We start from the raw sequence: 22,194 nt of genomic DNA, 5'->3' as shown, positions 1-22,194 counted from the left end.
TGTCTCGCATTTTCATCCATAATAATGAAGCCAGGCCCGATTGTCCTCCAGATAAGACGTAAATGCGGAGTACAGAGTCACATTTACATTGATAAGTGAGTGTACCGTGTTCAAGGATTTGGAGGCTAGTACGGTCGTGGTACATTATGCCTCCCACTCTAATAGCACCTGATCAGTATAAAGGAACAAGGTCGTCAACGTTCCCCGCTGCGTTATGGCTCTGAGCACTATGGGACTTAACAGCTGTGGTCATCAGTCACCTAGAACTTAGAACTACTTAAACCTAACTAACCTAAGGACATCATACACATCCATACCCGAGGCAGGATTCGAACCTGCGACCGTAGCAGTCACGCGGTTCCGGACTGAGCGCCTTAACCGCGAGACCACCGCGGCCGGCCCAGCTGCGTTATGTGTTCGCACCTGTCGCCATACAAAATGCACTGAGTGTAGTCTTGTAGGGATGTGAAAAATGTATAATAAACATTTCAGAAAGAAAGAGAATAGAATCTTTCGAAACAAAACTATGCCGAATATTAGAGGGGCAGATCGAATAACTAATAAAAGGGTATTGAATGTAATTGGAGGAAAAGGAAATTTATTGCGCTACTTGGCCGATGGAAGGGATCGGCTAACAGGACACATCGTGAGGCACAACAATGGTGCAATGGAAGGAAGTATAAACGGTACAAATTGTACAAGGAGGCCATGGCTTCAGAGCAGGAAGCAGGTCTACTGGATACAAGTTGCCAAAGTTACGCAGAAATGAGGATGCCTTGCATAGGACAGACTAACGTTGAGAGGTTATCAAACCGGTCTTTTGGCTGAAGACCGCAACAACAACTTTTCCTTACTTTGAAGGTGACAAAATGCAACACCAAAACTAAAGCTTTAATCTAAGCACGAATGGGATAATTATCGGGACAGGGAACAGAGGGTGATCTAGGAAACCATCCTGGATTATATTCTGAATTATGGAAGCTGAGGAGAATCTATAATTGTGAATGGAAAAATTGGGATCTAACCTCGCTTCTACCAAGCGAGAATCCAGTGACCAAAGACAATTGTCTAGATCTGTTGTTGTGTAGTGATCTCACAAAAGACGGGAAAACTCGTAACGTTGGTTCCCTTGAGCTGGACGAGAGCAGGCTTGTTAGAGACAACCGCAAAAGTCACTGCCGAATTAAATTCCACTGCCGAAGGCAACCGCTTCTGTAGTCAAGGACGTGAACTCTGCTGAGTCCCCCCTCAAGAGAGAGTAGGAAAGCTTTGTGCCAAATATCGGCTTCTGCAAACAGCAGCTCCGCTCTCGGTGAGTGTGCAAGTGTCGGAGGCATCAGGTGCCCTTTCAATAAATAGCACGCGTTCCCCAATTCCACGAACTGTAACCTGCTAGTGAAGGGCTGCATTCTGGGGAAAACTATCCACGTTATTTCAGATGAAAGCATTCTTGTAATTAGGGAAACACTCCGCTCTTTGTCAGTGGTCCACATTGTTGTCTGTAGAGAAGTACTGACACAAGACAAATTCGACGTCATCCACTAAAAATATGGTGAAATAATTTTTGTACCACCCTGATTGCATATATATCTCGTGAACTTTTTATTCTTTATTTCATTAATCGGGAACATATTTCTTAATACTTATTTGGTGAAGCAAGATCGTTACTTACATCTGCACATGTAATGGACATGAAAGTAATGATTTATTCTCAGTAGAGTTAAGTAGAGCGCGCTATGTCGTCCGTTGTTGAGGGGACAGTAAGGCATATACTGCCCTCTCTGTCAACATGCCCTAAGTGGTTATTGAAGTTTAGACCGTGAGCCCATTGCCTATTTACAACAATAAGAATTTTCCGAACAATGCAGTACTCCGCTAACTGGTGTGCACCACAGCGACATTATTTGCATATACAGCCACAATCGTGAGAACCAAAACACTGAATTAGCACCTCATGGTAGTTGTCAGCAGTCCGTCAGAACAGCTGATGATTGACACCTGCAAGTAAAGGGTCCTAGATACCGCAGAGAGAACGAAACCAAACTACTCGTTGTCCATTGTGGAAATAACTGGGAGAGATGTGTTGACCCACACAGTAGCTGCCTTTACGAGCACATTGCGAAATACGGCACAACCCCTGAAACACAGTGGTGTGCGACTGAGGTGGGGCAGGGAACACCTCGTATAGAATCTGTATCAGTGACACCGGATTCTCTTCAACAACTAGTGCAGGATTTGTTTTATGCCCGATGTTTGTCTTAACAACAGTTCGTAGAAGGTCAGATAGCATTGGACGTCTCATAGAAATTGTCCCACACGATCAGCAGCGAGGTGGATCAGTCATATTTTGGGGCTTTAAAAGGTTGTGCTGTGAAGATACATCTGTGGATGTCAGAATGATCTATACCGGGTGACCTTACCGATAAAGAGATCGCTCCCCATACTATCACCTGAATGTAATTACAGATTTCGTTAATAACTTAGCACATTAAATTAGTTAAATAGGTTTATCTCTAAAATGCATGAAAGAAAGGTACTGTAACTCACTATACTATAAAAAAAATGTGTTCTTCAAACATGAAACAAAGGTACTGCAACTCGCTATATTATAAAAAAAAAAGTGTTCTTGAAACTAGTGTATGAGAAACTGGTCATTATGAAACATTTTATACTGCGTGTTCCAGTAGACTTCAAATTACACACAATGTGCTCAAATGGTAGAGGACAGTTATGTTCATCAAATATTAACATAGGTTACAAATGAATTAAATTATCAACACTTCAGTAGGAACCACATGGAAATGCCGTGTGGCTAGGTCCTCCCGTTGAGTAGACCGTTCGCCTGGTACCAGTCTTTCAAGTTGACGCCATTTCGGCGACTGGCATTTCAATGGAGATGAAATGATGATGATAAGGACAACACAACACCCAGCCCTTGAGTGGAGAAAATCTCCGACCCAGCCTGGAATCGAACCCGGTCCGTTAGCTATGATAGTCCGTCGCGCTGACCACTTAGCTACCAGGAGCGAACTAGAGCCGCATAATGGATATGAAAAAAAGAGATTAGAATCATCACGCATTTGGAAAAGCAACTTTTAACCAACCCGCACTGCTGGTTAATTGGGGTTTTGGAAATGACGCCTGCACCTAATATTTCCTGTTGTTTAGGAAAAGCATCTATTCAGAAGAATAATGAAAATCCGGGTAAATGCGCATACAGTTATAATGTCATCGGGAGACTGCTTTTGCACATAACGATTGATAGAAAATTTGACACAAAAGGTAAAAATAAGAAATACTGGAACTATGAATAACTAAAGTGAATCTATTATAATGTTAAAAAGAAAATTACTTAAGAACGGTCGTCAGCTCACTGGGTGAGCAAAAATTACTGTAGGATTATAAATTATTTTACAATTTGTAATTACGAACTAATCGTTGAATAGTAATCAGACGAAAATGGACTCAAAACGACTAACTGGAGCTCAGATGTAAAAACACAGTTAATACTCTGAACTGAAGTTAATCAAAAAACCAGCAGAGGAATTTGTAAAGAACACATGTAAATAAAAGTTAAATATTTGCAAAACAATTCGCTTGAAGAATAGCGTTGCGTTACACACTGTAATGCTGTTACTGATTTTAGTAATGTAAATATAAATAAATAATTGTTTCCTATTATGATAAATTATTTTTGGGTATTTCATATGGTTTCATTTAGCGAATAATAAGTTATTTCACACTACATTGTTACGTAATTTGCAAATGTGAGCAGAGTTAGCAATGGACAAAAAACATTTAATGTTTTATTCTGAAGTAACATTCTGTCAATATTCATTGAAATTATGTTTCTACTCTTTTACTGTTAGTTATTATTCTTTAACTAGTTGTTTTAACAGGCAAGGAAGTTCAGTGCCGGTGAATGACAGTTTTGGATAGTTCTCAGTTTTGAAAACGACATATCTTTATCTTAGTTGTGGAAATTAAACAGACTGATCACTTTCAGTATTGTTATATTCTTTCACTGATTGAATTTTGGAATCAGTAATAGTGATAGGATAGGACCCTGTTATGTAAATGATTGAGGTAAATGTCATTTACACAAGAACAGTTGCTCCACTAAGCACTTTGCTGTTTAGTAAAGAAAAGCTACTATATTGACTTGCCTTGCACAATGTAAGCTTGGGCCCAAAGTACTCATCCTGAATATTAATTACTCTTGATTACAGTGCCATTTTACAGTCACACATATGCCTCATTATACATTAAAAATGTTGCAGTTTATTTCCTACACTTCTGCTCACCGCGTCTAGACTTAATCACTTGTCGCTAGCAACTACTCTCCGCCGGCTTCTGAGCTAACGATTGCTAGTAAGTGTACCCGAAGTAAAAATGTGAAAAATCTAACGTTAATCTGAGGTGTTGGCGTGCCTCCTACAACTACATTAGAAAGGTCGACGGATCAGATTCGCTTCCTGACATCCAGATTTAGGTTTTCCGAGATTTTATTCAATAGCTCTAGGCAAACGCCGGGATGATTCCTTTGAAAGAGCATGGCCCATTTTCTTGTCCACCCTTTAAATAACCAGAGTTTTTGCTCCGTCTCCAATGACCTCGAAGTTGATGGGATCGTAAACCGTAATGTTCCTTTTTCCTTCCGTGCTAAAAAATTGTTTGCGAGCGCTGCTGTTGCTGATACTGAGCGTTACTGGTGCCCGGGAGTGTCTTCAAATCTGCTCGAAGACTAATCTCCATGACAGTCCATAGTAGAAGTCCCTCAATTGGCTGAAATGCCCCTGTCGTTTCTCGAACAGAAGTGGTGCTACATAACGCTCCCAGAGTGAGCACTGTCCAAGATTTCGATCGCTAAGGACAGCGGTTATTTCAAGTACCAAATATTTAAATACATTCTAATAAGGCAGCAGTCTCTACTCCTTATTAAATTATAATATAATTTAGTAATAGTGGCGTTTTACAATGCTGGAGCTCAGAAGCAGGCAACCTCTCACTCCCAATATCTGTCCTATTTTGTGTTTCAGCTAAGGGCTCGTTCACGTACGCACAAGCGAGAACTATTCTTCCATTCTACAATTTATTTGTGTTAGCCAATGGTATCCGCTCCTACTGTGTGTTAACAGAGTGAATAACGATTTCATTAGCTTGAAACCTGTCTGGTGGTTGCGGGTGCCGTGCTCCAAAGCACAACAAGATGGATGGTCTCTTCTCACTCCATCTTACAGATCGTATTTATGGACTGTCCTCTACCCAGTGGTTCACCGAATTAAGTTGGTTGGTTGGTTGGTTGATTTGGGGGAGACCAGACAGCGAGGTCATCGGTCTCATCAGATTAGGGAAGGACTGGGAAGGACGTCGGCCGTGCCCTTTCAAAGGAACCATCCCGACATTTGCCTGGAGCGATATAGGGAAATCAAGGAAAACCTAAATAAGGATGGCCGGACGCGGGATTGAACCGTCGTCCTCCCGAATGCGAGTCCAGTGTCTAACCACTTTGCCACCTCGCTCGGTACCGAATTGGGGTTTCCTGCAGGGCGCAGTGCATTATAATTCAGCATACTCATCAGCTCTCAACGTGACTTCTGAAATTTTCCCGGCGTATTTCTTGTTCCAGTAATTTTCGGGTTTGCATCAACATTCTGCCACGATATTTCGGCGGAGAGACTTCCGGCCATCTTTAGGTGAGTAGACGATGTACTGAAGAGACCTGATGCAGCTATGGCATTCATAGCGAATTCCGCGCATGCGAATCGTACTGGCGGCTTAGGCGCATTCGTTAGGTGACATGCGCGAGGTAGCCAAGTTGTGTGTGTATGAATTTCCGTACTTGCCGCAAAGTATAGCCACTGTCTTTAAAAACCTTCTTCAGATACACAAATTCTTCGTGAAGGCTATCAGCGTCCGATATTACATGCGCCCGATGAATTAAAGTACTAACAACACCGGCGGTTTGTGCGGGGTGATGGTAGCTGGACTTCTGAAGATATAAATCTGTATGTGTGGGTTTTCTGTACACCGAATGTCTCAAAGACCTCTCATCCTTACCGAGTACCAATACGTCTAGAAAGGGAAAGTCCCATCTTTTTCAATCTCCATAGTAAACTTGGTGTTCTCATGTAAAGAGTTTAAATGACTAAGGAATTTTTCCAGTTCTTGTCTGCCGTGAGGCCATACAACGAAAGTATCATTTGCGTAAGCAGAAAACCGTAGGCTCTAAGACGGCAGACTCAAGAGCTTTTTCCTCAAAGTCTTACATGAAATGATTGTCTTACATGAAATGATTGGCCACCACATGAGACAAGGGACTTCCTATGGCGACACAGTCAGTTTGTTCAAAGAATTCGTTATTAAATAAAAAGTAAGTTGACGAGTGAGTATGTTCAAACGAAGCAGTCAAATCATCACTGAACAAGTTACCAATAAGATGTAGCGAGTCAAATAAAGGCGCTTTGGTGAAAAGTAAGTGTACATCGAAGCTAACTAGTAAATCCGAGCTGCTGAGCTTAACAGTCTTCAAATGACTGATAAAATCCTTGGAATAATGTATATGGTGGCAGCACTTACTCACATACGGCTAGAGCAAGGAGGCCAGATGTTTTGCAGTCGAATAAGTAGATGCACCAATGTACTCACTATCAATGGTAGGGGAACGTCATCCTTGTGAATGCAGCCCATACAGTCTTGGTGGAACAGCATTGTGTGGTGTCAGTCTTTTGATAACTTTTTCAGGTAAAGAACTATCGTTCGAAAGAGTAGCAATTTTTCTGGATATACGGCTCGTTGGGTCCTTATCGATTTTGTGGTACACGGTATCACTTAGTTGATATATCTTCTCGTTGTAGGTTTCTGTTGTCAAAAGGACCGTAGCATTACCCTGATCAGCAGGGAGTACGACAGTACCAATATCTCCACGGAGGTTGCGAAGAGCAGCTCTTTCCACTGGAGAGATGTTACTCCGTTGCAGATCACAGTTCAACAAGATACAACACGATCCCCGTCGAACTTCGTGCACAGAATCCACGGGGAGAGATCTGATAGCCTCCTTAATAGAACTGATGAAATACAGTAAAGAAGGTGAAGGAGGTTTAGGAGCAAAGTTTAAACCTTTCGCAAGAACTGACATCGTCGCATCGTCAAACGATTTCTTCGTGACATTCACTTCGGATCGTCCACAAGGGTCTTCTTGAAGTTTACGTGTAACTACGCGATTAAACTTAGTACTTTGTCTATTTGTGCTATCCCTGGGGGCCCAGTCCGCCTTGGCCCAAGTTACACTATCAATCAATATCCCAACTAATGAAGGAGAATCTTGCCGCAATCTTCAGATTTAAATAAAATAAATCCTTGGAAATCACCTCTAACTCTAGACGTGTAAATCGGTCTGTCTGGTAACCGTGTCGGGAGGAGGTAATATAATGTGTTATAAGAAACAATGACATATTTGTTGTGATACAGGGTGCAGTAACAACTGAAACAGTATAATTCGTGGTTTTACCCCCTCTCAGGTGGAGGCTACTGAAGTAAAATAATAATAAGCAATGTTTTATTCTCCGACACTGCTTAGAAAGTACGTTTGCTATGTGGGGTATCCATATCAGATTACATTGCATCATATTTAAAAGGAAGCTGAGGTGCTAGTGATGCAAAATGTGTTGTATGGGGGAAATTGTGAAACAGCACCCAGGAACTTTATTGCATCAACAGCAGGAACGCACATTTGTGAAACATAATAGATACATAACACAGACACCTCAAAGGGCACTCATTGCTCTTTGCAGATACCTAAAATGAATGTAAATTCATGGGTGTCAAGCCCCAACCAGAGACGCGTAGAATTAATTATATTTTTCATCGAACTGAGATCAAGCGAATTTAATGGCCAAGATACCATCGTCAGTTCACTGTAATTCACCTGAAGCCACTGTAGCATGATCCTGGGGTTGTGACAGGGACAGACGCCTCCTCCGTCGGAAAGGACATCACATGTGTAGGGATGCACATGGTACGCAGTAGTGTTTACCTGGTGAACACTTGCCATGATAAATTCGACTGCTACCGCAGATGCTAGGGAAATCCCAGTATATTTCCTCCACAGCATTGTACTGCCCCTGTCGGCAGACGTCCGTGGTGCGGTACGTATGTCGAGCAGTCATTTGCCTAGTGTAACAAAAATTTTGATCAATTCCACTAGGAGGCCGGCCGTGGTGGCCGATCGGTTCTAGGCGCTACAGTCAGGAACCGCGCGACCGCTACGGTCGCAGGTTCGAATCCAGCCTCGGGCATGGATGTGTGTGATGTCCTTAGTTTACTTAGGTTTAAGTAGTTCTAAGTTCTAGGGGACTGATGACCTCAGAAGTTAAGTCCCATAGTGCTCAGCGCCATTTGAACCAATCCCACTAAGAAACACGTTACCATTGATCCAAGATCCAATACCGATTATCCAGAGCCCCAGAAATCGTAGTTACCGATATGGCTGCATCAACATGAGAACGATGTGCTCCGAAACACTTGTACCTGAGCCAGAAATGTACTCCGCCGTCAAAACAGGAACAGATCACCATCTACACTGTTGAAAGAATGGGTAAGCCACCGAATTGCACGTTTTGTGATGAGGCTGGTACTTTCAAACCATTGTCGCCGACTTTTAGTTTCACCGTCCTCCAACGACTTTCCATAGATGCTCAGGACAGCAGCACGACTCTTTTCAGGCGGTGCCAAAATAATTATTCCCATGCGCGAAACCACAACAGTCTCCCTTTGTTAAAGTTGTTAATGTCAGTGAATCACACAATTTGAGGCTAGTATCCTCGTTTGAATGATTCCACATTCGTCTCTACTTCGCTCTATCTGATCAATAGTATCCGGACACTTACTAATAGACATCAATACCTAGTGTGTCCACCACCCATTTCTGTGACGGCTTGAGCTCTACTGGAGACATTTTCAGTGAAGTGTCTGAATAGCTGTGGATGACTGGCAGCCCATTCGTCCTGAAGAGCCAAAACCAGAGAAGGTAATGACGTCGAAGGCTGTGCCCTGGAGTGAATTCGACAGTTTAACTAATCCCGAAGTAGTTCCATTGTCTTCAGCATGGGGCTCTGATCAGGCCACTCCATTTCAAGAAGTTATTGTCCACAAACCATTGTCTCACGGATGATGACGTATGGTAGCGTGCATTATCGTGCTGATACAAACAGTCATCATCTGCAAACTGTTCCTCAACTGTATGCAGCACGTAAACGGTGCAACATGTATTAACCTCCTTCCCGCATTCAGTGTTTAATGTAAAATTGCCGTAAAGCCTTTAGGTTATGTTGATGGATCAAAAAAAAAGTAATGTGTTGTTTGTAAAATGTGGTAAACATAAAACTATATAAATACGGCATTTGCTTGTTTCTTTGGTGTTAGCGCCGCTGCTTTTGTGCATCACGTGAATTTTATCATCAACAGATTAAATGATATTTATTAATTAATACAATCGTTTGCGAAATAAGTTCATTCCGCTTTATGGTGTATCTGTTAATACCGAACCTCTCTTCATACAATAATTTCATAAATTACTTCGACAATTACCTAGTTATTTCACTTTAAGTAAAAGATCATTACTAATTAATGTATGCACTATACGAAAAGCACCTTCGCAGAATAGTCCTTGTATACCACATGAAAGTACAGTTGTCACAAGGATGTCGAATTGATAATCTGGTAGGTGCAGGTATGAATAGCAGATGTTAAATATATTTTGGGTTCAGCCTACATTTACATTATGTGATGAAAAGTATCCGGACACCCCAAAAAACATACTTTTTTTATATTAGATGCACTGTGCTGCCACCTACTTCCAGGTACTCCATATCAGCGACCTCTATAGTCAGACATCGTGAGACAGCAGAATGGTGCGCTCTGCGAAACTCACGGATTTCAACGTGGTAGGGTGACTGGCTGTCACTTGTGTCGTACGTCTGTCCGTGAAATTTCCACACTCCTAAACATCCATGGGTCCATTGTTTCGGATGTGATAGTGAAGTGGCAACGTGAAGGGACACGTGCAGTACAAAAGCGTACAGGCCGACCTCGCCTGTTAACTGAGATAGAGCGCCAATAATTGAAGAGGGTCGTAATGTGTAATAGGCAGACATCTACCCAGACCATTACACAGGAATTCGAAACTGGGTCAGGATCCACTGCAAGTACTATGACAGACCAACTACCTGTATAAAACACATAAGCACGTTGAGTAAAAGCCTTAAAAGGTATTCAATTGTAAAAACACACAACAGTTTCTGCTGACTAGAATCAATATAAAAAATCCACTACGGCGTACATTAACCTTGCTTGATTATAGCCAAATATACATAAACACAAATTTACGTAAGTTACAGCTTCCAGATGAGCAGGAGTTCGCTATGCAATTGACTATTTCTCACCACGAGGCAAAAGGAGTTTTTCTTCTTTCTTAGAGTACCTTTTAAACTTGAGTCTAGTAATACTAGTTATGGCAGGCGAGAGAATGGATCAGGTCTTAGTGCCTTGCATTTTAAACAGTACAGTCATTGGTGCCTTAGACTTTCACAGACATGGCAGAGGCTAACAGTCGAATATACCCGTAGGTAAGCTGGGAGGGGAAAAAAAGTAATCCGAACCACAGATTTACTCTGACTCCCCACCTTCCGTCCTCAAAAGGGGGCAAACCGACCACCCTTTCTACAATTACCACATTCCTGCGGGTGGGCAGACGAGAATGAATGGCGGGAAAGCCCCCCCCCCCCCCCAAAAAAAAAAAAAAAAAAATACGGCTGGTATGTTAACAACAACAAGTAAATTGAATTCAGTTAAAGTTCATAAAATCTGTTAACAATCAATACTCAACTTCTGGTGCGCTACGACTCCCAGGACTGAACCAACGCAGCAGCTCCAAACGTTCTGCCGAGCTGCCCGCTGCCAGCCGCTTCAACGGACGCAGGAAGGCGCGCCGATTTTCAGAACCTCCTCGCCGGTCGACAGCATACGGCCGAACTGCAGATTCGGCCCCTTGCGGACGCACGTTCAGGAAGATTCCATTCGCGACGAACAATTAACGCCCCATTTCACGGAGCCGCTGCTCGCGTCGCTTACGCTTATGCCGCGGCCTGGGTACTGTCCCTCTAGCTCCGGCAGAGAAATAGCTTCTTGATGCCCCGCCTGCCAACTCTCCACCAGAGCCAATACAGCCACTTCTTAAGCCCACACGGACAGCCTACGTTTCCCTTTTCCCGCTAGAGGGAGACTCCGAGGCCTTCAATTGCGGCAAGTGCGCCACCGCCAGATAACGGAGGGTGACTGCTTCACGCTACGCGCTGCGGTGGGCTTTTCAAAGCTAACTTTACTACGGCTCAGAGTGACGAATCACGGTACACAATGTGGCGATCCAATGGCATGCTGTGGGTATGGCGAATGCCCGGTGAACATCATATGCCAGCTTGTGTAGTGCCAGCAGTAAAATTCGGAGGCGGTGGTGTTATGGTGTGGTCGTGTTTTTCATGGAGGGGGCTTGCACCCTTTGTTGTTTTGCTTGGCAATATCACAGCCCAGGCCTACACTGATGTTTTAAGCACCATATGGTTTCCCAATGTCGAAGAGCAATTCGGGGATGGCGACTGTATCTTTCAATGCGAATGAGCACCTGTTCATAATGCAGGGCCTGTGGCGGAGTGGTTACAAGACAATAACATCTCTGTAATAGACTGACCTGCACAGAGTGCTGACCTGAATTCTACAGAACTCCTTTGGGATGTTTTGAAACGCCCCTCATCGACCGACATCGATACCCCTCCTCAGTGCATCACTCCTTGAAGAATGGGCTGCCATTTCCCAAGAAAACTTCCAGCACCTGACAGTACGTTTGACTGCGAGAGTGTAAGCTGTCATCAAGGCTAAGGGTGGGCCTACACTGAATTGCTGCATTACTTATGGAGGTTTTTCAGCCAGGTGTCCGGATACTTTTGATCACATAGTGTACATCTCCATCAATACCACGCAAGCCACCTAGCCGTGTGTGGCGCAGGGTACTTTCTGTACCAATGCTTCTTCTCCCCTTACCTGTTCCAGTCACGAAAGGCAATAGTAGCCGACCGACACAGACGCTGCAACAGGGAAGTAACCCCTTTTGTGACATTTACGAGTTCCTAACCAGGAGCGAATTTTATTATATCATCCATGTGCTTTAATACTTTAGTTTCTTAAGTTTTTGTTTGTAAATTTAATATCTAATAGCCACAGTGCTCAAGTTTTCAAAATGATTTAAATGGCTCTGAGCACGATGGGATTTATCGTCAGAGGTTATCAGTCCACTAGAACTTAGAACTACTTAAACCCAAATAACCTAAGGACATTACACACATCTATGCCCGAGGCAGGATTCGAACCTGCGGCTGTAGCGGTCGCGCTGCTCCAGACTGTAGCGTGTAGAACCTTTCGGCCCTCGCGTTTTCGTTTGCTTCGGTAAGTAAACTGATTTTATGACATATTACAAGTTCCTAATGAGGAACAAATTATTCAGTTTCACTTCAGTGCTTCGGTAGTTAGGTTTTTGAATATCTGCATATTACTAGACACAGTTCGTGTGTTTTCGTCAGGGTCTACAGTAGAGTTGCGCAGCACGTGCCAACAGTCGGTTTATCTGCATACTGTCTTTAGTTTGAACAGGGACTGCGATTGTTGTGTGTGGATGCGAGCCGAGTTGGTAACACTTCGCTCTCAGCTGCAGGCTGTGATGGCTTCGGTTACACAGCTTGACGCTGCAGTGGATGGGCACCACTGTTGTGGGCCGGCCGTGGGGATCCAACGGACGCCGAGCACGTCAGAGTCCTCCAATCGGTATTCACCGGCGACCAACCCAGTTACTGCTCGCACTGAGGCTGTGGTCGAGTGGCTGGTCGCCCCAGGGCGAAGCAGGCGGCGAAAGACTTCCAAGGCGGCCGCACGTAAGGCCTCCTCGGTTTGTCTGACAAACAAGATCCAGGTGCTGTCTGTGGTTGGCACTGTCGCTGAGCCAGATGCTGTCACCTGTCCTGTTTCAGAGGAAACCACTCAGCCTACAAGATCCGGGCAATCACAGAGAGTAGGATTATTGGTAGTTGTGAGCTCCAGCATTAGGCGCGTTATGGAGCCCTTTAGCTGACAAGAAGAGTAATAAAATCAATGTGCACTCCTTGTGCATACCGGATGGAGACATTGCAGATGTGTAAGGGGTCCTTCCGGGTGCCATGAAAAGCACAGGGTGCAGCCAACAGCAGGTGATTGCTCATGTCGCTACCAGTGATGTGTGCACTCTGTATCAGAAGAGATTCTCTCTGGTTTCGAGCGGCTAACAGAAGTGGTAAAGGCTGCCAGTCTTGCTTGCAAGACGAAAGCAGAGCTGACCATTTTCAGCATAGTCGACAGGACCGATTGCAGACCTCTTGTGCAGAGCCGATTGGAGGGATTGAATCAGAGGCTTAGGCAGTTCTGTGGCCGTGTAGATTGTAGATTCTTCGATTAGCGCCGAAGGGTGGTTGAGTTTCGGGTTCGTTCCGCTGAATAGGTCACGAGTCCACTGTACGCAAGGGCTACGCGGGTAGCAGGAGCTGTGTGGCGTAGACCGGGCGGTTTTTCAGGTTAGAGGGTCTCGGGAAAAAACAAGAAGGGCTTCAGTCACAATGGATGCAGGCTGAACAGAGGAAGAACGTAGATACAGAAACCAATTGGTATAACAGTTGTAGCCGGCCGCATTGGCCGAGCAGTTCTAGGCGATTCAGTCCGGAACCGCACGATTGTTATGGTTGCAGGTTCGAATCCTGCCTCGGGAATGAATGTGTGTGATGTCGTTAGGTTTAAGTAGTTTTAAGTTCTAGGGGACTGATGACCTCAGATGTTAAGTCCCATAGGGCTCATAGGCATTTGATCCATTTTTTATAACAGTTTTAAAGTGTCGTATCTGTGTTGGGAAAGTACCAGAGCTCCAAACGCTAATAGACATCATTGATGATCAAATCTTTATAGGGACTGAAAGCTGGCTAAAGCTGGATATAAGCTCAGCGGAAATATTTGTGAAGAACCTAACGGTGTTCCGAAAGGATGGGTTAAACACAGTTGGCGGTGGCTTGTTTGTTGCTGTTAGAAGTAGTTTATTTTGTCGCCAAATTTAAGTTAATATTTTCTGTGACTTGGTATGGGCAGATGTCATTGTTGGCAACCAGAATAAAATAATAATTGGATCCTTTTACCGACACCCAGTTCAGATGATTCAATTGTTGAAAGTTTCAAAGAAAACTTGAATTTGATTCCAAACTCGTACGCGACTCATACAATCATACTTGGTGATGGCTTTAGTTTACCCTCGACATGTTGGCGGAAATACATGTTCAGTTCCGGAGGTACGCATGAAATATCATTCGAAATTGTGCTAAACGCATTCTCTGAAAATTATTTCGAGCAGTTAGTTCATGAGCCCATGCGAATAGTAAACGGTTGTGAAAACACACTTGACCTCTTAGCAACAAATTATCCTGAGTTACCAACGAGCATTAAAACCGATTCAGGGATTAGTGAAGATACGGTTGTCGTAGCGAGATTGAATATTGTAGTCCCCAAATCCTCGAAAAATAAACGAAGAATATACCTATTCAAAAAACCAGAAAAAATTCACTTTATGCCTCCCTGAGAGACAATCTTCATTCATTCCAAATTAATAATATAAGTGTAGACCAGACATGGCTTAAATTCAATTAAATAATATCGGCAGCAATTGAGAGATTTATACCAAATAAATTAACAAACGACAGAGCTGATCCTCCTTGGTACACAAAACGTGTTAGAAAACTGTTGCACAAGTAACGAAACAAACATGCCAAATTTAAACAAACTCAGAATCCCCAAGATTGGAGATCTTTTACATAAGCTCGAAATTTAGCGCAGATTTCAATGGAACATGCTTATAACAGTTTCCACAACGAAACATTGTCTCGAATCCTGGCAAAAAGTACAAAGAGATTCTGGTCGTATGTGAAGTATGTTAGCGGCAAGAAACAATCAATGCCTTCAATGTGCGTTAGCAATGGAGATACTATCGAAGACAGAGCTGCCAAAGCAGAGTTACTAGACACAGCCCTCCGAAATGCCATCACAAAAGAAGACGAAGTAAATATTCTAGAATTCGAATCAAGAACAGCTGCCAACATGAGTAACGTAGAAGTAAATAACCTCGGAGTAGTGAAGCAATTTAAATCACTTAATCAATGCAAGTCTTTTGGTCCGGACTGTATACTAATTAGGGTCCTTTCGGAGCATGTTGATGCATTGGCTCCATACCTTACAATCATATACAACCGTTCGCTCGACGAAAGATCCTTACCCGAAGACTGGAAAGTTGCGTAGGTATCACCAACATTCAAGGAAGGTGGTAGGAGTAATCCACTAAATTACAGGCCCATATCTTTAACGTCAATATGTAGCAGGATTTTGGAACATATATTATGAACGAACATTATGAATTACTTCGAAGAAAACGGCCTATAGACATTCAGTCAACATGGGTTTGGAAAACATCTTTCCTGTGAAACACAACTAGCTCTTTATTCACATGAAGTGTTGAGTGATATCGACAAGGGATTTCAGATCGATTCCGTATTTATGGATTTCCGGAAGGTTCAAATGGTTCAAATAGCTCTGAGCACTATGGGACTTAACATCTGTGGTCATCAGTCCCCTAGAACTTAGAACTACTTAAACCTAACTAACCTAACAACATCACACACATCCATGACGAGCAGTCGCGCGGTTCCGGACTGAGCGCCTAGAATCGCTAGACCACCGCGGCGATTTCCGGAAGGCTTTTTGACACTGTACCACATAAGCGGTTCGTAGTGAAATTGTGTGCGTGTGGAATATCGTCTCATCTATGTGACTGGATTTGTGATTTCCTGTCAGAGAGGTCACAGTTCGAAGTAATTGACGGAAAGTCTTCGTGTCAAACAGAAGTGATCTCTGGCATTCCCCATGGTAGTGTTATAGGCCATTTGCTGTTATTTACCTATATAAACGATTTGGGAGACAATCTGAGCTGCCGTCTTCGGTTTTCTTTTTCGGATGACACTGCCGTTTATCGACTAATAAAATCATCAGAAGATCAAAACAAATTTCAAAACGATTTAGAAAAAAATTCTGAATGGTGCGAATAGTGGCAGTTGACCCTAAATAACGACAAGTGTGAGGTCATCTAAATGAGTGCTGAAAGGAACTCATTAAACTTCGGTTACACGATAAATCAATCTAATCTAAAGGCCGTAAATTCAACTAAATACCTAGGCATTACAATTACGAACTACTTAAATTGGAAGGAGCACATAGAAAATGTTGTGGGGAACGCTAACCAAAGACTGCGTTTTATTGGCAGGACACTTGGAAAATTAAGCAGACCATGTAGCGTTCCCTTTGGAAAATCATAAATTGCTGGGCTAGTAAACCTCTTACGTTATTTGATTTTCAAACAGCTGAGCAAAACTGAACGTATTCATACATTACTCTCTTTACTTATTCTAATCACCACGAAACTGACACACAATATTATTTTAGCGCAACGCAATCTGACTTTCAATAACACCTACAGAAGAATGGCCCTGACTAACAATAACTATATCTTTCATGAATCACTTACCTCACAAAAATCTTCGTTACTCGAACTACTCCAATACAGCGATCGCCAATACTGCCAGCTAAATTAAAAGGTTCTAACTACTGAAGACACTAACTACTGATAAGCAAAGTTAACAAATGAAATATTTTGGTAGAGAACAAACAAAGTATTTACCTTAATAATGTTCAAAAGTCATTCATGACATCCATCTTTACAAATTTCCTTTTTCTGGCGGACACATGTCCAGATCGTGCTCACATAGTAATCTCTCTAAACTCTGGCATCTCTCTCTCCACATTCACCACGGCTGGCGGCTCACATCCAACTGGACAACGCTTCGCGCTGTTCACATCCAACTGCCCAACACCCAAATAGCGAATATTCCAACAATGTCAACCAGCCACAGACTGCACACAGCATAGTCAGTGATTTTCATACAGAGCGCTACGTGGCGTTACCAACATAAAAACCAAAAAAGCATACTTAAACCCTACTAAGGACACTGCCTACACTACGCTTGTCCGCCCTCTTTTAGAATACTGCTTTTACGGTGTCGTACCCATACTCCAAGGTACCTTATGGAGGTAACTGCTTCCAGTAAATATTCTGCAATCATGTAATCATACAAAAATGTTGCTCTTGGTCCATTAATTCGCAATTCCTACATTTTACTGCTGTTTTATAACTTTGAGACGTCTCTGTATGAAACAGCATCCTCCGCGGAAAGACTTGTTGAACTTTCGATATTATATACCATTACATTTACATATGTTTTGAAAAGTAATTGAGCCATAACACTCCAATGATACCCGAAGTTATTTTACGTCTGAAGACTTCTCTCCATTGAGAATAACGTACTGTATTTTATCTTTTAGAATCTCTTTAGCCCATTCACACAGTTTACCAGAGATTCCGTACACTCTTATTTTGTTCAGTGGTGGAAGTTCGGAACTGTAGAGAACTCACTACGGAACGCGAAGGAACATGGCATCTACTTGGGCGCCGGAATCTACCGCCTTCTCTGTCTCGTACACGAACAGAACGGGCTGGCTTTCAGACGGTCGTTGTTTTCGGAATCCATCTTGATTCCTACAAAGAGAATTCTCGGTCTCCAGAAATGACATAAAAAGTAGACATAAAACATGTTCCAAAATTACACAACAGACTGACTTCAGAAAGAGAGGCCTAAAGCTTTGTGCGTCTGTGCGACAACCGTTCTTGAAAACGGGAACTTCGCTTCTCCGGTGACCTACGGTACACTGCTGCTAGAAGCAGTGGAATTTCTTTTGCACACTGTGTGTAGAATGGTATTTGTATACCGTCAGGTCTAGTGGCCTTCACCTTGTTGTGCGATTTCAGCTGCTTTTCTATCCCTTTGGCACTTATTTCGATATCAGACACACTGACATTCGTACGACGACTAGTGTGCGAACTTCTCCTGCACTTGCTCCTGTTGGGCAGATAGGCCTATGTGTACCATGTATGATACCTTTTAATTCATTAAAATATTTTTGACGAATAGAGACATTTGTAGTCTACTGCATGGCGCTCTCTTATACAGTACAAACATACGTTTTATGAGGATCTACGACGCCATCTGTACACGTCGGTGCAAAATGATCCGGTGACATTATCAGTTACAAGCAACACTCCAGACGATTTTACTAACATGTGTGACGAAGGTGCTATGTTTACTAGTTTCAAGATAATTATGTTTGTATGGAATGTAATTAGATGACTATATTTTAAGGAGATAGTACTTTTATTGCTTGACAGCACAGTATAGTGATGTAAATTGCCTTATATATCAGCGTATGCAGGAGTTAATTTCGAGATATTCTTGTGATACATTGGACAGGTCTGCTTATGTACTCACAGCTCACTTAACTCTATGCATAAGGTCTTGTGTTTCGACAAAGGTCCAACAGAGTTGTCTGCATACGTTACTGCATAATATTGGTTATGGAAGTAAGATGCTGCGACACAATTAAAAATACAGTTCATGTATTTATAATTTACTTGGGGTATGGCTAGTATCGCATCACAAATGAAACATTATTTCCTTTAACGATACATACACAGATATTAAACACAGCAAACAAACATTATTAGAAGTTAAATGAATTTATACAGTTTACAAAGCACAGAAGGTGATGAGCCTGCAGCGGTTCGAAGACAAGTTCATGGTTGAATAAATCCTAAAAATCGATGGTTGCATATTTATTACCAGATAAATCACCAATTTAAATCACAGTCACAGTTCGACATCCACAATGGACATACTGAAATATTGCAACCGCTGAATATGTCCAGCTGAATATGTCAGGCAGATCCAACACCTTCCATGAAAATCCTGACATGATAAGCAAATCCAGCAGTATGTCACATAGCTCCGAATAAGTCATAACACTAAATTAACCAAAGTAATACGAGCAACGAGTGAGCAAATGGAATACCACAGACTAACACAAGAATGCCTAAATGCATGTCATACCTTCCCACCGTGAGACAGACGCAGTTCCGAGGGGAGGAACGAGAACAGAAGCCGAGACATAACCGTGTTAAGCTAGAAGGCCCTACGATAAGGGACAGACACCCACTTCTCCAGCCAACAGCCAGGACCACCCCCAGCCCATGTTAAAAGATAGATCCCTCCAGAAGAACAGTATAGATCTTACGATAACACTAAAAGGGCCACACGAGCTTCAAGTTTTAGCGTGAGACTTTTTCACGTCTGTGGTACGTTGCCATCGTTAAAAACATTGCCCCTCCACGAAAAGTATTACGTTTCTCATTTAATAAATAGAGTTTTTGTAGGTGGAGCTTAAGGTTAACATTGAGACCATGATTGGTCAGATGAAAACACAGCCAGATAGTTATTTTTAAACCAACTTCGGTAAATTGTAGTAAGGAGAGGTTAGGAGAGAGTTGCTTCCGAGACGGAGAGCTGTATGGAGCTGCGCCGCCCGCCGCCCCCTGACACTGTCTAACCAACGACAAGGTAATGAACCCACGCGATGCCGCACAACAGCGCATAAAGCTTCACTCAGAACTGCAGAAGTCTCATCTGTTACACCCCCTTTTAGCGTAATACTAGTGTCGATCGTCAATTAAAGCTCATGGTATTCACTTATCCTACGTAAGTTCAAATCTGAACCGCGATGATTTTTCTGTTATATAATTATTGAGAAGCCACATCAGCCACTGTAATTTACGACAAGTTAGATAACTAATTAAAGATAATTGAGGGTCACTGTAGACCATTTTGATAGTTTTCTCTTTTGTGAAACTTAATTTAAACCTAGATTATAGATGTGATACGGCATAGGTCATCCTTCGATCCATTGTAGAATTTGGAAACCAATGCAGGGAATATTCGTTCACATTTTTATCTTACGCAGTTGGTTTTTATCATCCTGTATTAAAATATTTCCTTTTATCAACAGTACAATTTATAAACAATGTTTTGTGAGTAGAATAAAATTTCCAATGGTAAACGTAACTGCTTTTTCGACGTTATTGTACCAGCTAACTAAAAATAGGAAAGCCTTGAACCCCTTCCACTACATTTAGTTAGCATTAAGATTCTAGGTAACTAAAAATAGGAAAGCCTTGAACCCCTTCCACTAAATTTAGTTAGTATTAAGGTTCTTTTACAGGGAGTGCAGTGGAGCTGATGCTGAAATCATTAAGTATTTGGTTAGATCATCGCTAGTCTCACTGATCTCTTCGGAACTCTACATGTCATGTGTGGTCTGGCGTCTCCTTACCAGCAACAGGTCCCAGGTTCAAACTAGTCAATTCCCTAAAAAACACAGTCAGAGCGTCGTTGCGCGAAAGTGGTAGGGAGACATGACTTAGAGCAAACAGACACCACGCAGAATGTTAGAGATGCTTCTGTTGGCCTTATTAAATCTGGATAGCTAGGAATTCACATATATGAGATTCCGAACATTCGGTCGTTCTGTACGACAATCACAGCACGGCGATATTGTTAATTCTCACTTGTACACTGAGTTAGCACATCGTCTACTATTTGTTCTTATTCTGATGAATGCAGAACATATGTGACTGCGCTCTTTAAAAACTTGTAGCCAGGATGAGATTCAGGGCATCTTAAGCTGTTCTGGGAGAGCACTGGCCTGTCTTACTTTCGTCTTTCAGTAGCTAGTTGGTTAATTACACTGAACAGCCAAAGAAATGGGTACGCCTGTCTAATAGCGTGTAGGGCCCCTGTGAGCACACAGAAGTGCCACAATACGACGTGCTGGAGGGAATGCACACTATGAATCCTGCAGGGCAGTCTATGAATACGAAAGAGCACGAAGGGGTGAAGATCTGTTCTGGACAATGGAGGCATCCCAGGTGTGCTCAGTAATGTTCATGTCTGGGGAGTTTGGTGGCCAGTGGAAGTGTCTGAACTCAGAAGAGTGTTCCTGGAGCCATTCTGTAGCAATTCTGGACGTGTGGGATTTAGTATCGTGGGATGGGATGAACAATGGGCATGAACTGATGAAGGTGATCAGACAAAATGCTTACGTACGTGCCACCTGTCAGAATCGTATCTAGACATATCAGGGGTCCTATATCACTCCAACTTCACACGCCTTACACCATTACAGGGCCTCCACGAACATGCACGGTCCCCTGCTGACATGCAAGGTCCATGGATTCATGAGGTTGTGTCAATATTTACTAGACAATTTCTTCTTGTTTTCGTCCATACTACCACCTCCCGAAATATGGAAAGCGAAGAGCTTGCTGTAGAAGAGATCTGTTTGACAGCACCAAAGCTGAAGAAGCGCTCAGAGCTCTCAAGGCATGCATTCTAGATCCGATGTTCGTTGAATTTTTTTGCTTCGAATGATCGTTCCTGTCATATCTCTGAACATTAACCAGTTCTCTAGGGACAGCCTGTTTACAGGAAAACAGAAGACGGGTAGGAATGATCCTTGTGGGAGAAAATTATTAAGCTTCATTAGTGGGCTCATATTATTTCCATTAGAACTTGGAAGCTTCTGTTGCTTCATATAGCGTTGACGAGGTTTCAAATTTTAAAATACGTTATGAATCGTATGTGTTTAAGCATTACCCCTAGCATCCACGAAGTTCATAAACTGCTGTTACATCTATGAAAAAGTTCAGGTCTTTTGCTTGTTTTGAAGGCCTGCGTCAATAAAAGTTATCAGTGAGAGGTCCTGTTCAGTGCAGCTACCGTTTGTGTGGAGTTCTGCCTGTTCAGTAGGAAATTTTCGGTTTTGTGGCTGAGTCTGTTACACAGTATGCTTCGCAGAAGTTCATATGCAGGGTGTACAAAAAATAGTGTCGAATACTTTGAGATCTGGTAGTACTGATCGAAATAAGGAAAGTAAGTACAATAAACATAGGTCCGGAGTGCATGCTTTCCGAGATAAGTCCAATAAGTATGGGTCCGGGAACCCATACTTTGTGCGATAAACACGTGTTTACAGAAGGTGTTCAGTATACCGTCTAATAATGACAATGCATGCCTCTGCCTTCCAGAGTGA

The sequence above is a fragment of the Schistocerca gregaria genome, chromosome X, assembly GCF_023897955.1.
Source record: "Schistocerca gregaria isolate iqSchGreg1 chromosome X, iqSchGreg1.2, whole genome shotgun sequence".
In the NCBI taxonomy this organism is placed as follows: Eukaryota; Metazoa; Arthropoda; class Insecta; order Orthoptera; family Acrididae; genus Schistocerca; species Schistocerca gregaria.
This window is presented reverse-complemented; position numbering follows the sequence as displayed.